The sequence below is a fragment of the Misgurnus anguillicaudatus genome, chromosome 1 (genome assembly GCF_027580225.2).
Source record: "Misgurnus anguillicaudatus chromosome 1, ASM2758022v2, whole genome shotgun sequence".
Classification (NCBI taxonomy): Eukaryota; Metazoa; Chordata; class Actinopteri; order Cypriniformes; family Cobitidae; genus Misgurnus; species Misgurnus anguillicaudatus.
Genome location: NC_073337.2, coordinates 277,281 through 294,158, shown reverse-complemented (window position 1 = coordinate 294,158; position 16,878 = coordinate 277,281). Strand labels below are relative to the sequence as shown.

Below are 16,878 nucleotides of genomic sequence, written 5' to 3'. Positions count from 1 at the left end.
ATTATTAAAGTAACTTTACTTTTACTTGAGTACAATATTTTAGTACTTTTTCCACCTCTGATCTTACTATAAATGTGTGTTCAACCTTGTAATCGGGGCTCTTGGGTTTAGACTTCTAGCACCAGGGATCATGTTTATTTTCTATCAAATATCGATTTTTATCAGTGAAAATCCATCTCTTCCTGCTTCGTTAGACTGCTCCGATAACTATCCCGCCCTATTTTTCTGTTTTGTCCAATCAGAAAAGGTTTGACAACTCAAAATGCCATGGGATACCGTATTACATTGATTTTAACACTGGTGGGGCATGTGATTTCCATATGATGAATTCAGGAGATGGATTAGGCTATTTTTGTAAGCATTATTATGGTTGTTTTATTTTTAGTATATTTTCATCACAATGTCTAAAATATAACGTTTCAAATATAAATTTGAAGTATACCATTAATAATGTAATAACATCCAACCTTTTCTCTGCTTTCTTTACTGTGCCACAGACAGCTCCCTCAGCCTTTTGTAAGCAAAACATGCCCATGCGGTGTGGGCAGGGCAGGGCAAACTCACACCACATCCCAAATGGGCCCCACACAGGGCCCATATGGGCAAGGCGAGCGGACTCCTTATGACTTTGCCCTTTTGAGCCTCATGGGGGTTTTTAGTGGGCATGCCCACAGAAAACCCACACATGCCCCATATTTTTTTTAGCTAGCCCCCATTAGTTTGCCATAAATCATAGTAGGGCCTAATAATTATTTTAAATATTTTAATTATTAAAATAAGTAATATTATTAAATTATTAAAATAATTATCATTGGTTGTTATTATCTTAGCAGATAATTTTTTTATGTTTATTGTTGTTGTTAAATCCAAAAACAGTTACTACACTTTTTAAAAACATTTATTTTATTTTTTTATAAAGCTCTGTCCATTTAGAACAAAATGTGCATGCATGTTTATGAAATAATTGAACCCTTGTGCCTCTGTCATTCTCTGTAGCGCACATACAGAAGACTGTACGTGATTGGTCAGAGTGAGCATCGTGCATCAGAGCTCCGTCGAGTTTATCATCCAAATCCTATTTTCTGACTACCTTGTTCCTATTCATATAATATAACATATTCGTTTATGTCAAGAATACTTTACCGTGACGACTATTGAGCAGTACTACCACGTGAAACGATTTATCACTGCTAAACACCCAGTGTTAGCATATAGCCCGCTAGCATCAACAAACAGGTGCCGGCTTTAGTTACCATTTTGCCGATCTAATGGCGGACTCATCCAATGTATGCTATTCAGATCTGTCCTCACCTGAGCGGGAAGCTGTGGAGCAGTTGATACCCGGTTATCGCAGATCCTACGAGACGTACAGCGCCCAGTTCACCCAGGCTCCAGACATCCACAAGCGACCGAGAAGTGCAAAAAGCGAACACCCTACGCGGTGCAGCTTCACGGACCGCGCTCGAGGGAACGGAGACGCCATCGCCCAGAATGAAAGCGATCGGGAAGCCGTGGAGGAGCTGCTGCCCGGCCGTCGCAGATTCAGCGTGCCTCACATCACACTAGCTACAGACGTCCGCAGGCGTTCGGGGCGTGCTGCGAGCGAGCTTCCCTCGCGATGTAGCTTCACGGACCGCGTCCAGGTGACCGAAGACGCCATCACCCAACATGAAAGCGGTAAGACTCCGCTTGTTATTGTAACCTGCATTACTTGCCACATGTACAGTTTAGCTTCTTCCATCAGCACAGAGGGGTTTACTTGTGCTAAGTGTATTGAAGTAGTAAGGCTGACGGAGAAGATTGCAGAACTAGAAGCGCGCATCCAAACGCTAGTTGATGACAGCAATACCGCTAATGCTACAAACGCTAATACAGCTAATGCTACAAACGCTAATACCGCTAATGCTACAAACGCTAATACCGCTAATGCTACAAACACTGTTTCGGGTGCGCCTAGTGTTAAACGTAATACACATAGCTCGGTTCCATCATCTGAGTCAAGGGGGCCGACTAACTGGGTGACTGTCAGGCGGCAAAGTCGTTTCCGATGCCCACCCAAGACCCCCCTGGTAATTTCAAACAGGTTCGATATTCTAAGCAATACACCGACTGAGACGTCTGTTAAAAGTGCCTTGGTCATTGGAGATTCGATACTTAGGAACGCGAACATTGAGGCACCAGCCACCATAGTCGATTGTATACCGGGAGCCAGGTCCTCAGACATTAGATCAAAACTTAAAGTGCTGGCTAATGCTAAGCGTAAGTTTTCTAAAATTGTTATTCACGCCGGCACGAATGACACCAGACTCCGCCAGTCGGAGATCACCAAAGATAATATTAAAGAGATATGTGAAATTGTTAAAACAATGTCAGACAATGTAATATGCTCTGGTCCCCTCCCCGCCTACCGGGGGGATGAAACTTACAGTAGATTATTGTCTCTTCACGACTGGATGTCAAAATGGTGCCCTCAGCATAACGTAGGGTTTATAGACAATTGGAAGCATTTTCGGGGGAGACCTGACCTGCTAAAGAGAGATGCCCCCCATCCGTCTCAGGAAGGAAGGGCGATTCTCTCTATAAATCTGACCAATAGTCTTACTTCTAATACAGTCTGACTATCCAGGGTACAAGTCAGGAAACAGACGGATCGGCTTGACCGTCCGTCTGTTAGCTGCCGTGATATGTCAAGATCACTTATATCCCAGCACTTCGAGTCAATCTTACCAGAATATCAACACATTTCAACTGTATCTGTTCCCCGAACAAATAAATACAGAGCACCGCTTGCCACATCTGGTACAAATCTGATTAATATTAAATTAGAAAACAATACATTAACAGATGAACCTCGAATGTTAAAATTCGGCCTTCTTGACATTAGATCGCTTACCAATAAAGAACCTATTGTCAATGAAATAGTTACAGACCAAAACTTAGATGCACTCTGTTTAACAGAAACCTGGCTTAAAGCAGACGACTACATTAGTTTAAACGAATCCACCCCACAAGCCTATTATTATAAACACGAACCTCGATTCTTTAATCGAGGTTCGTGTTTATAATAATAGTCTTGTGGGGTGGATTCGTTTAAACTAATGTAGAGGGGGTGGTGTAGCTACAATATACAACAAAATTTTTAAAGTACACCAAAAATCTGAAGTAAAATTTAAATCATTTGAACTAATGTTATTAAATATGGAAATAACCGATCGTAACCACAAACAGCTCTCTTTTGCCTTAGCTACAATCTATAGATCTCCGGGCCACCATGCAGATTTCCTTAAAGAAATAGCAGATTTCCTGTCTGAGCTTGTAGTCACTGTAGATAAAGCTCTTATCGTTGGTGATTTTAATATTCATGTGGATAACCCAAAAGATGCACTAGGACGTGCGTTTATGGATGTTCTAAATTCTCTCAATATTAGACAAAACGTGACAGGGCCAACGCATACTCGTAAGCACACATTAGACTTAATTCTGTCACTCGGGCTCAATATTAATGACATCAAAATATCACCTCAGAGTGATGCAGTTTCTGACCATTACCTTGTGTCATACACTGTACTTCTGATAGGATCACTCAATCCACAACATGCTACAGATTAGCCAGAACAATAATTTCCACCACTAAAGATAACTTTATTAGCACTCTTCCAGACCTGTCCCAAATTAAACATGTAGCAAATAACTGTGACAATCTAGATATTGTAATAGAAAACCTAAACAATGTCTGTTCTAACACATTGGATGCCGTTGCTCCCATTCGAAAAAAGAGAATCAAAGAAAAACCGCCAGCTCCATGGTATGATCATCACACCGCAGCACTCAAAAAGGCAACTAGGAAAATGGAAAGAAATTATAGAAGCACAAAGTTAGAGGTATGGCGTGCAGCATTGAAAGAGAGTGTTAAACACTACAGACAGGCTATTAAAACCGCCAGATCTACCTATCTTAGCAAGCTTATAAATGAGAATCATAATAACCCTCGTTTCCTCTTCAGCACCGTTGCAAAACTGACTAGAAATAAAGAACAATCAGAAACCAATAGTAAACTTCAACACAATAGTAACGACTTCATGAACTTCTTTTCTAACAAAATTACGGCTATAAGGGAAAACATCGTAGCTACCCAGGCAGCCACCACTCTACCCGTTAGTTCACTTAACCTAGACTACCATACGAACATCTTGATTCATTTAAACCTACTACAATAGATGAGCTCTCTAGACTAGTTACATCATCCAAATCATCGTCCTGTATATTAGACCCCGTTCCCACAAAACTACTTAAAGAGGTATTCCCTTTAGTGTCAACCCCGGTTCTAAATATCTTTAACTCATCGCTAGAATTAGGATACGTTCCAACAGCTTTCAAACTAGCAGTTATTAAACCGCTGATTAAAAAAACACAGCTTGATCAGGGAGAGCTTAATAACTTTAGACCAATCTCAAATCTCCCATTTCTTTCGAAAATATTAGAAAAGGTAGTGGCAAGCCAGTTACGCACATTCTTGACAAATAATAGTACATATGAAAAGTTCCAATCAGGATTCAGGCCCCACCATAGCACAGAGACAGCGTTGCTTAGAGTTACAAATGACCTCCTATTAACATCCGATCGTGGTGAAATCTCAATTCTTATATTATTAGACCTTAGTGCAGCCTTTGACACAATAGATCATACAATCTTACTCAATAGACTAGAAAACTATGTTGGTATCAGTGGTCAGGCGCTAGCCTGGTTTAGGTCATATCTAACCAATCGATATCACTTTGTTTATGTAAACGAGGAAGAGTCATATCACTCCCTGGTTAAATACGGTGTACCGCAGGGATCGGTTTTAGGTCCTATCCTGTTCTCGTTATACATGTTACCCCTAGGAGACATTATCAGGAAACATAACATAAGTTTTCACTGCTATGCGGATGATACCCAGCTTTACATCTCCCCACACCCCAGCGAAACACACACGTTTTCTAAGCTAACAGACTGCCTTAGCAATGTTAGTGACTGGATGGCACATAACTTTCTTAAGCTGAACTCCAATAAGACAGAGATACTTATTATTGAACCGAATCGCTACAAACATAATATGTCAGATTACAAGTTGCACATAGATGGCCGCACTGTGGTGCCATCTTCCACGGTTAGGAACTTAGGTGTGATGTTCGACAGCAACTTATCCTTCGATAGTCATATCGCCAACGTCTGCCGCACAGCATTCTTCCATCTTAGAAATATCTCGAAAATACGCCATATACTGTCTACATCTGACGCAGAGAAGCTTATCCATGCTTTTATGACCTCTAGAATAGACTATTGTAACTCGCTACTTGGGGGATGCCATGCAAATCAGGTAAACAAGCTGCAGCTAGTTCAAAACGCTTCCGCAAGGGTACTTACTCGATCTAAAAAGTATGACCACATAAGCCCAATTCTGGCATCTTTACACTGGCTACCAGTTAAATATCGCATACAATTTAAAATATCACTAATCACCTACAAAGCTTTAAATGGCCTAGCACCCTCATATCTTAGAGAATTACTATCAGAATACAATCCATCACGCACACTACGGTCGCAAAATTCTGGTCTCTTGATTATCCCTAGACTATCAAAAGTGTCTAAAAGTGGAAGGTCATTTTCCTACTTAGCCCCTAAGCTCTGGAATGATTTACCAACCGATGTCCGAGAATCAGACACAGTCGAGAATTTTAAAAAAAGAATTAAAAATTTTGTCATAAACAAAACATTCGCATAATTTGTCTAGTAAAATTACATAACACTAAATAATTATCTGTACGGAACAAAGCACTCGCGGTCATAACACAGACCAACCAAATAAATAAATAAAAATCTTATCTTAACCTATAGTCGGATTGCGATTTTGGAACTTTCGTGTTCTTGTGAATAGTATGCCATACAAACCCGTTTGCCACTGAACCTGCATTAACGACGACAGTGGGGCCTCCAGCCTTAGTCAAACGGGTTGGCACGTATGGTTGGGTTGTGATTTTGGCGCTTTCTTTGTATTGCGAATAGTATGCCATACAGACCCGTTTGCCACTGAACCTGCATTAATGACGACAGTGGGGCTTCTGGCCTTAGTCAAACGGGTTGGCACGTATGGTTGGGTTGTGATTTTGTCGCTTTCTTTATATTGCGAATAGTATGCCATACAGACCCGTTTGCCCCTGAACCTGCATTAACGACGACAGTGGGGCTTCTGGCCTTAGTCAAACGGGTTGGCACGTATGGTTGGGTGGTGATTTTGGCGCTTTCTTTATATTGCGAATAGTATGCCATACAGACCCGTTTGCCACTGAACCTGCATTAACGACGACAGTGGGGCTTCCGGCCTTAGTCAAACGGGTTGGCACGTATGGTCGGGTTGCGATTTTGGCGCTTTCTTGTGTCTTGTGAATAGTATGCCATACAGACCCGTTTGCCACTGAACCTGCATTAACAACGACAGTGGGGCCTCCAGCCTTAGTCAAACGGGTTGACACGTATGGTCAGGTTGCGATGTTGGCGTTTTCTCGTGATCTTGTAAATAGTATGCAATATAGACCCGTTTGCCACTGAACCTGCATTAACGACGACAGTGGGGTTACAGGCCTTAGCCAAACGGGTCGACAGGTTTCATTTTCTCTTAAAAATCGGAAGGTGACCCTTAGTTACCATATATAATGTCGCAGTGGGCCCCCAATTTGCAAAATCCTCAACTGTGGATAATATAATTATGCCGCAATAGTTAGTCTGTCTGAAACTAAGCTGATTAAACCACATCACTGTGTGACACTTGCATTACATGTGAACGGCCCCTACGCTAATATGATTTTGTTTTTCTCTCCCGGTCTCGTCCCTGGGTCCCATTGACCCTGAGGACAATGGGACAAACAGACCCAGTTCCGGTAGATGTGAAAGTCGGCACACCTCTGATCTACTGGTCGTCCTTCAATGTGATGCCCAGCTGATGCCTGACCACCGGCAGGACCCGCTTAATATCCGCTTAATCTCTGCTTAATCTCTGCTTAATCTCCGCTTAAGCTCCTTATCCGTTTATATGTGTGTGTATACATGTATATCTCCCAAGGGTTTTTCCCTCCTAGGACTTTTTATTTTTATTTCCTCGGCTAAACAACCCGGGGTTTTGTTTTTTTTCTCCTAGGGGGTTTTTTACCCCGGGGAGGTAGCCTGCTTGGGCTTAACTTAGCTTCTTCTCCTAGACGTTACATTAGTAATACGCTCGCTCATAATGTCGCGTCATAGCCGCAGCAAATTTGACTGCTTATGCTATTGTGTATTATGTTGTGCTATCTGTCGTTTTTCTGTGCTTTTACTGCTTCTATTAATGTAAAGCTGCTTTGAAACAATTGAGTATTGTGAAAAGCGCTATATAAATAAAATTGAATTGAATTGAATTGAACTTTTCCCCCTTGTAATAATTTATTTCTTCAGAAGAGAGACCTGTCATGTCCATGATGCACGTTTAAACACTAGTTGTTCAGTTCGGTTATGTAGGCTACACATGCAAAGTTTCTGTAAACGCGGTTGTCCCTGCAGTTTGCGGGAGTTAATGCGGTTGTAGAATGCGATTGTCAGTCCCGTAAATTACTGAAGTGTGTGTGTGTCCAGAACAAGATTAAGCATTAAAAGTTGAAGTGACAAACGAATTAATATGCAGTGTGTACCAGATACCATAGTCATTTGGGTGCACATTTTCGAGATGTGACATGTTGCTAGTGGTCGAATGGTATGCTAACAACTTTATCTCGCGGCTCAACAATTTTACCTCCTACCGACCAAAATCCAAAGTACTTCCAGGCTATAGAGCTTTAGATTTTTGGGGGTTAAAATCGCTTTCTCTGCTGCGGTCGACTTTCTGCCATCTTCCATGCAAGACGCGTCAACTTTTAACCGTGACAGACAGTGTGACTACTGTGACCTGTCCCTGAACCAAGCGCACTACTGCGCCCACTCACAAAGCAGACAGCCACGCTTCTACTACCGCGGGCTTAAAAAAAAAATTATTCGAATATTAATTTTCATATTCGAAATTCGTTTTTTTTCCACTATTCAAATATATATTCGAATTTAGAATATTCGTTGACAGCCCTAGTACTAACCAATCATGAAACGATTTCAAGGATTCAACTTACGTCAGTAAAGTGTACTTTTGCGCAAATCTACAGAAGCGCACTGAGAGAAATGCCCACGCCCCCTCCGTGCGCGTTTGTTTGTTTGGGTAGCATAGCAGCCGGCTAGGCTCTCCGGAGCCGCTGAGAAACCTCTTCAAAGGTTAGATATAACATCTCCATTGTGGATCGTCGACTGCAGATTACTTTTTTGTGTTGAGAGTGTTTTGGAGAAGTTGATAAAGAGCATGATCGCGGAGCAAAAATGCAAGACTGGATATAAACAAAACCGCGTCGTCGAGGAGAGATGGACCGGACTATGAGCTCAGCTGCGATCGCTTGGATAAAGTAAGTTTGGATTATTTTGTTCATTATTTATTTTACGTTACATTTCTTGTTTCTTGTTAGCTGTTTTGATTATAAAGTAACATTGGAGATGACTAAGATGCGAGTTTTACATGGTTTCATTTTTCTATGACATGTTATATAAATGCATCATATTTATAGCTATATGAATCCAATGCACAGAATATACAAACTAAAAACTAGAAAATATGATATGTGGTGGAAAATATGAGTATTACCAGCTGAGAAATATAGGTAATTTGGCAAACATAAGACATTTGTAATTATAAATAAATATATTCATGTAATGTGTGTGTGTGTACACGCCCGCCGACAGGGGGGGACAAACGGGTCTGTTGTCCCGGGCCCAGGGTGGGGGTGGGCCCAGAGGGGGGCCCAGAACTGGAACCTATGGAATAATTGTTAAAAATAAAGAAAAAATTTTATTCATTTGATTTGAAGTTCAGTACGCTCAAAATGTCCGGTCAGACTCAGCACAAGTCCGGTGCTCAGAAAATAAAAGAAAAGAAGAAAATATAGGCCTTATAGAGGAAAATAGAGGAAAATAGAATTCCTAATTCTCCCCATTAGGAATCTGTGACCGCAGATATAGTCACTGCATCGCGTGTGTTTAGAAGTATGTGCTGTTTGCTGTGAGGTTTTTATGAGAGAAAGCACAAACTATTTAATATTTAATGTGTAAAACTTGAATTTAAAATAAAACTTACCGCGGAGAAGATAATGAGATGAGATCTCTATTGCTAAGTGACGCGACAATTATTTATTATTTCAAATCCGTTTACAAGATAAATATAAATTGTTAAACAGATAAAATTATCTTGATATAGGCTACATTCATAATGAGAAGCCTTTTCTTTTTACTGTTACACTGTAGACAGTAATATATGTATTTTATATAAAACTCTATGGTAGTGACAGCACATTGTTCTTTATCTGTTGGTTCATGTTGGTCCAGTTTAATTCAAGTAATCCTTTAATAAAATGTAATTATAAAATATTTTATTGTTTTGTAATATTCACAGCGCACATTCTCTCAAATGAATGTGCTTAATGTGCTTAAAACATGTTTAATTATTCTGCAAAATTCCGCATAGATTTTGCAAAAGAAATCCGCAGATAAAACAAATAACTCCTTGCACAGATTCCTTATAAAGCTGTACTACTCTTGCAGGAATTAAAGCAGTTCAGATTTGTTTTAAATGGCAAAATAATTATATTTCTTACAGTATTTTTGTTTGTTCCAACAAGCGGTTAGCAGCCGACAGCAAGTTGACGACATGTTTGATTAATTGAACTCTCAAATCAACACTTCACTTGCCTATAATAACAACTATATAAAATATATATTTTCAGCATATCACAGTGTTAGTTTAAACGTTTATTATCTACACACACTATTTTTTAAAAGCGGAGGCAGGTTGCTCTGCTGCTCGCAGCTGCAACGGGGGCAGAAATATAAAACTGAAAAGGGCTATAGCTACAAAACGAAACGAAATAAACATGAAACCGAATAAACATGCAACCTGCTTACAACTTCGCTATGCATATATAGATTATGTATTGGATGCTGTTTGCATAGATTATGCGCAGTATCCAAGGTTTTAGTCCTCCATTAATATTTTTTCCCGGTGCGCTGCGGTACTGCTGTTAAATACGCAACAGCTGCATTGTAAATGTGTGGCTGGCTGTGCTTATAGCGGACTCGTGCTATAGGTTAAAAATCTTACTACGTTTGTTTTGCAATCATCGTCTGTCAAAATGTTATTTTAATTAAATTGCAAAATATAAAAAGACGGAGAAGCCTAAATAAACTCGAGGTCCGCCCGCGTATCAGCTGTGAGGTTAAAATTGGCCGAAACCCGACCTGAGGGGTGTAAAAATGTCGGGTCGGGCTTGGGCTGAAATGCAGGGCTCTACCCTCAGTCGCATTCATTGAGAAAAATGCAATGCATGCTCATCATGAAAGCTCTTTACAAAATAATATCCCTCTGGGCTTTTGGTTCAAAGGCGTGCATGTTTGGAGAAATTTTGATTGAGTTTATATGTTTACTTCAAATTTCTAAAGAGAGGAGTAATATTTATTCAATTTTTAGTCCAAACACGGCATAATATTAGCTGAAGTTGTTTTACTGATATTTCCAATAGTCTGTTCATAATTCATACGTGATTATGATATTTTGTGTCAGTATACAGTGTCAGTACACTGAAAAAAACACTCATTGAATTCAATCAGTTTTTTAGGGTAAGTGGTTGCAATCAATTTATTTAAGCTACATTTAAACAAAAGTTTTATATTTTATTTTACTTTACTAATCTTTTTTGTTTGAATGTAGCTTAAGTGAGTTGGTTGCGGCCGCTTATCTTGAAGAATTGATTGAATTCAGTGAATGTTTTTTTTCAGTGTACTACATTTAAAGGTGCAGTGTGTAAATTTTAGAAGCATCTAGTGGTGAGGTTGCAAATTGCAACCAACGGCTCAATCCACTCACCCCTCGCTTTTGAAACGCATAGAGAAGCTACAGCCACCACCGGTAAAAAATGTCATCGTCAGAGACAACTTAGTAAAAAAAGTTTGTCCGTTAAAGGTTTCTGTAGAAACATGGCGACACAAAATGGCGACCTCCACGTAAGGGGACCCTCTGTGTATGTAGATAAAAACTTCTCATTCTAATGTAATAAAAACATAACGGTTCATTATAAAAAGGTCTTTATACACCCCTGATAATATAGTTTTGTATATTATTTTGCATTTCTGTCAAGAGATCCTTCTAAAAACTACACACTGCACCTTTAACTAAATGTTTTATACAATGTATAATATGCAATATTCGTGGGTCCTGAATCTGATAATGCCAAATGTCTTGTTACCAGTAAAAAGTAAGGGGTGGGGGGCCCTCTAAGATTATCTTGTCCCGGGCCCAGGCAAGACTGTCAGCTGGCCTGTGTGTGTATATGTATGTATTATGTTCATGTATATTACATCATAGTTTCTCATACAAATAGTTGTATGTCTCTAACTTTTGACTCAAACTAAAATCCTCTCTTGCTTTGTGTGTGTGTTGTACAGGGCTTCAGCTGACACAGAGGAGGACTGGAATCTTGAGTGCATTCATGAGCGACCACATTCAAAATAACAAGTATTTTGTTATAATGTGCAGATGTTTTTTTCTGAAATAGTTTTTTCTATGTGCTTTGGTGGGCAGAGAAGTTCTGAATTGATATACATCATGTAATATGTAGTCCTGACTCATTTTCTTTTTATAATCATGTCATTTTGTTATCATGTGTATATTTGGAGTTTCCAAGTGCACTTTTTCTGAAAGGACGCCTGGACTTTTTGAAATAAAAGCTCACAGAAACAAAATTTTTTGGAGTATCATTCTCAAATTTGAATCACAGCATGGTCAGACATTCAGTTCACCTATATGGTGTCCCCAGGTGTCTTAAATGACCATTTCATACCTTTTTTGCTAAGTGAATGTTATTTAAAGAAAAACGGAAGTCATTTAATGTATATTTTACCTTGTTTTACTCTGTTTCTTTACTACTCTGAGTTGTTATGACTATTGGGCAACAATATGTCAAGTGTCTAGTTTCAAACAAGACCAGAATTGTGAATATAGACCATAGGGTTTAAGAGCTGCAGATGTTTTAGTTTGGAGTTGTCGTTTTTCAGAAAATGCTCAAAAACAGAAGTGCTAGCTAACAGGTTTGTTGCAGTAGCGGACCAGCTCACCAATAGGGCTTTCTGCCTCCTGGATGCACGCGCACCCTGTAATGCTTGTAAACCGGCAACCCGTCTATATTGATTTTTCTGTGTTTCCATTGCTTCTTTTAATGCAAAGCTGCTTTGAAACAATTACCAATTGTGAAAAGCGCTATATAAATCAAATTGAATTGAATGTTCCTGGAAGGCATTTTGTGAAACTTTTGTGAAAATCACAAAAAAAAGATGTCGGGCAACTTTTTTTAAAAAAAGGCTGGCGGGGAATTGAGTTGACTATGATTCCATAATGAAAGGGTGCTGGGAACACTGTGGCCCTTTAAAAAAATTGGTGCATATGCCCCTGCAGTTGACATTGCCTTCTACTTACAAAAAACAAAATGGTAACCGGTCCGATAGATGAATGATTAAAGACATTATTATCGTTGAGAATATATTTAACAAATAGTTAATACCCTACTGAAAAATCCAGCTAAAACTAGCATAAGCTGGATTTAGCTGGGTTTTGGTCTTTTTAAGCGGATCTAGCTGGACATAGCTGGTCAGGCTGAAAGATCAGCTGACTTACCAGCTTAACCAGCATTGCCAAGCTGGGAGGACCAGCTTAAATGAGCTAAAACCAGCTACCAGCTTTTGCTGGTTTTAGCTGGATTTTTCATTATGATTAACACATGGTTAAAGTCACATCAAACCACAAAGAGCCATACATAGATTAGACATAGTGTAAGCTACTATTATAATACATATACTAGATATATGTGTGTGTGTGTGTGTTTTGGCAAGAGAGAGACGCAAGAGAGAGACGCAAGAGAGAGACGCAAGTGAGTGGAAACACTGTTATCGGAGCTCCGCCGAGTTCATCATCTAAATCTTACTTTCTTACTATCTTGTTCCTATCTTGTTCCTATATAACTTACTAGTTCATCTTAGGAATACCTTACCGTGACGATTATTCAACAGTTTCAATAAGTGAAACGATTTATCACTGGTAAACACCCAGTATTAGCATATAGCCCGGTACCATTAGCAAACGAGGAAACGCTGCTCCGTGCATTGGAGCTCCGTCGAGTTCATAATCTAAATCCTATTTTCTTACTATCTCGTTCCTATCTATATAATATAACGTACTAGTTTATCTTAGGAATACTTTACCGTGACGATTTTTGAACAGTATTAATAAGTAAAACGATCTATCACTAGTAAACACCTAGTGCTAGCATATAGCCCACTAGCATAAACAAACGTGCACTTGCTCACTGTCTGTTTACTGTAAATCTGCCTTCTTTTTCGATCTAATGGCGGACTCATCCGATGTATGTTTTTCAGACCTTTCCTCACCAGAGCGGGAAGCTGTGGAGGAGTTGTGTCCCGGCATTAGCACCAGGCGGTACAGCGTGCCTCACATCACCCTGGCTCCAGGCACCCGGAGACGACCGAGGCACGCAACGAGCGAGCACCCATCTCGATGCAGCTTCACGGACCGCGGTCTGGCGAACGGAGACGCCATCGCCCAGCATGAAAACGGTAAGACTCCGCTTGTCATTGTAACCTGCACTACTTGCCACATGTACAGTTTAGCTTCTTCCGTCAGCATAGAGGGGTTTACATGTGCTAAGTGTATTGAAGTAGTAAGGCTGACGGAGAAGGTTGCAGAACTAGAAGCGCGCATCCGAACGCTAGTTGAGGACAGTAAGACCGCTAATGTTAATGTTACAAACACTGTTTCTGGTGCGCCTAGTGTTAAGCGTAATACTCTTGGCTCGGTTCCGACTTCAGAGTCAAGGTGGCTGACTAACTGGGTGACTGTCAGGTGGCCTAGTTGCATTCGGCATCCAAATCACGTTCCTGTTTTAAATATCAAACAGATTTTCTCCACTCAGCAATACACCGGCTGAGACATCTGTTAAAGGTGTCCTGGTTATTGGAGATTCTATACTCAGGAACGTTGGCATTGAGGCACCAGCCACCATAGTCGATTGTATACCGGGAGCCAGAGCGTCTGACATTAGATCCAAACTTAAAGTGCTGGCTAATGCTAACCGTAAGTTTTCTAAGATTGTTATTCACGCCGGCACGAATGACACCAGACTCCGCCAGTCGGAGATCACCAAAGATACTATTAAAGAGGTGTGTGAAATTGCAAAAACAATGTCAGACAATGTAATTTGCTCTGGTCCCCTCCCCGCCTACCAGGGGGATGAAACTTACAGTAGATTAGTGTCTCTTCATGGCTGGATGTCAAAGTGGTGCCCTCAGCATAACGTAGGGTTTATAGACAATTGGAAGCATTTCCGGGGAAGACCTGACCTGCTAAAGAGAGATGGCCTCCATCCGTCTCCGGAAGGAAGTGCTATACTCTCTAGAAATCTGACCAATAGTCTTACTTTTGATATTGTCTGACTATCCAGGGCCCAGGTCAGGAAACAGACAGATCGGCTTACCCATCAGTCTGTTAGCTGCCTTGACATGTCAAGATCACATATATCCCAGCACATAGAGCCTTTTTTAACAGAGTACCAACACATCTCGACTGTGTCTGTTCCTCGAACAAATAAATACAGAGCACCGTTTACCTCGTCTCGTACAAATCTTATTAACATAAAACTAGAACATAATACATTAACAGATGAAACTCAAATGTTAAAATTCGGCCTTCTTAACATGAGATCACTTACCAACAAAGAACCAATTATCAATGAAATAATTACTGACCAAAACTTAGATGCACTCTGTTTAACAGAAACCTGGCTTAAAGCAGACGATTACACCAGTTTAAACGAATCCACCCCACAAGACTATTATTATAAACATGTTCCTCGTCTAATAGGGAGAGGGGGTGGTGTAGCTACAATATACAATAAAATATTCAAAGTAAACCATAAACCCAACCTAAAATTTAATTCGTTTGAAATAATACTGTTAAATATGGAAATAACTGATCGCAACAACAAACGACTTTCGTTCATTTTAGCTACCATATATAGGCCTCCAGGCCACCACACAGATTTTCTTAAAGAAATAGCAGACTTCCTATCTGAGCTTACAGTCACTGTAGATAAAGCCCTTATCGTTGGTGATTTTAATATCCATGTGGATAATCCAAATGATGCATTAGGACGTGCGTTTATGGATGTTCTAAATTCTCTCGGCATTAAACAAAACGTGTCAGGGCCCATGCATACTCGTAATCACACACTAGACTTAATTCTGTCGCTCGGACTCAATATTAATGACATCGAAATATCACCCCAGAGCGATGCCGTTTCAGACCATTGCCTTGTGTCATGCACAATACTTCTATTAGGACCGCTCAGTCCACAACATGCTACAGATTAGCCAGAACAATAATTTCCACCACTAAAGATAGCTTTATTAGCACTCTTCCAGACCTGTCTCAAATGAAACATGTAGCAGATAATCGTGAAGATCTAGATATTATAATAGAAAACCTGAACAACGTCTGCTCTAGCACGTTGGATGCCGTTGCTCCCATTCGAAAAAAGAGAATCAAAGAAAAACCGCCAGCTCCATGGTATGACCATCATACTGCAGCCCTTAAAAAATTAGCTAGAAAAATGGAAAGAAACTACCGAAGCACAAAGTTAGAGGTATGGCGTTCAGCATGGAAAGAGAGTGTTCAACACTACAGACAGGCTATTAAAACTGCCAGATCTACCTATCTCAGTACGCTTATTAAAGAAAATCATAACAACCCTCGTTTTCTATTTAGCACAGTTGCGAAACTGACTAGAAACAAAGAACAAACAGAAACCAATAGTAAACTCCAACACAATAGTGATGACTTCATGAACTTCTTTACTAACAAAATTATGTTTATTAGGGAAAACATAGAAACTACGCAAGCAGCCATCACTCTACCCAATAGTACATTTTCCACTAGATTACCAAACGAACATCTTGAGTCATTTAATCCTACTACAATAGAAGAGCTCTCTAAACTAGTAACGTCATCCAAATCATCGTCCTGTATACTAGACCCCGTTCCCACAAAATTACTAAAAGAGGTATTTCATGTTGTGTCAGACACGGTACTTAATATCTTTAACTCATCTCTAGAATTAGGATACGTTCCAACAGCTTTCAAACTAGCAGTTATTAGACCGCTCATTAAAAAGCAAAACCTTGACCAGGGAGATCTTAATAACTTTAGACCAATCTCAAATCTACCTTTTCTTTCTAAAATATTAGAAAAAGTAGTGGCAAGCCAGCTACGCACATTCGTAGAAAATAATAATACATATGAAAAGTTCCAATCAGGATTCAGGCCCCACCATAGCACAGAGACAGCGCTGCTTAGAGTTACAAATGACCTCCTATTAACATCCGATCGTGGTGAAATCTCAATCCTTATATTACTAGACCTTAGTGCAGCCTTTGACACAATAGATCACACAATCTTACTCAATAGACTAGAAAACTATGTTGGCATCAGTGGTCAGGCGTTAGCCTGGTTCAGATCGTATCTAAGCAATCGATATCACTTTGTTTATGTAAATGAGGAAGAGTCATATCACTCCCCCGTTAAATACGGCATACCTCAGGGATCAGTTCTAGGCCCTATCCTATTCTCGTTATATATGTTACCTCTAGGAGACATTATCAGGAAACATAACATAAGTTTTCACT

General features: G+C 40.0%; 1 long non-coding RNA gene across 1 annotated transcript; it reads left to right on the top strand.

The window, feature by feature from the left end:
• The first annotated feature begins 5,807 nt into the window (after positions 1-5,807).
• LOC129412937 (uncharacterized) lies at positions 5,808-13,984 on the top strand. The gene is made up of 3 exons (XR_012371002.1): positions 5,808-8,489; positions 11,575-13,219; positions 13,558-13,984. It is a non-coding gene; the product is annotated as an uncharacterized lncRNA (long non-coding RNA).
• The last annotated feature ends 2,894 nt before the right edge of the window (positions 13,985-16,878 follow it).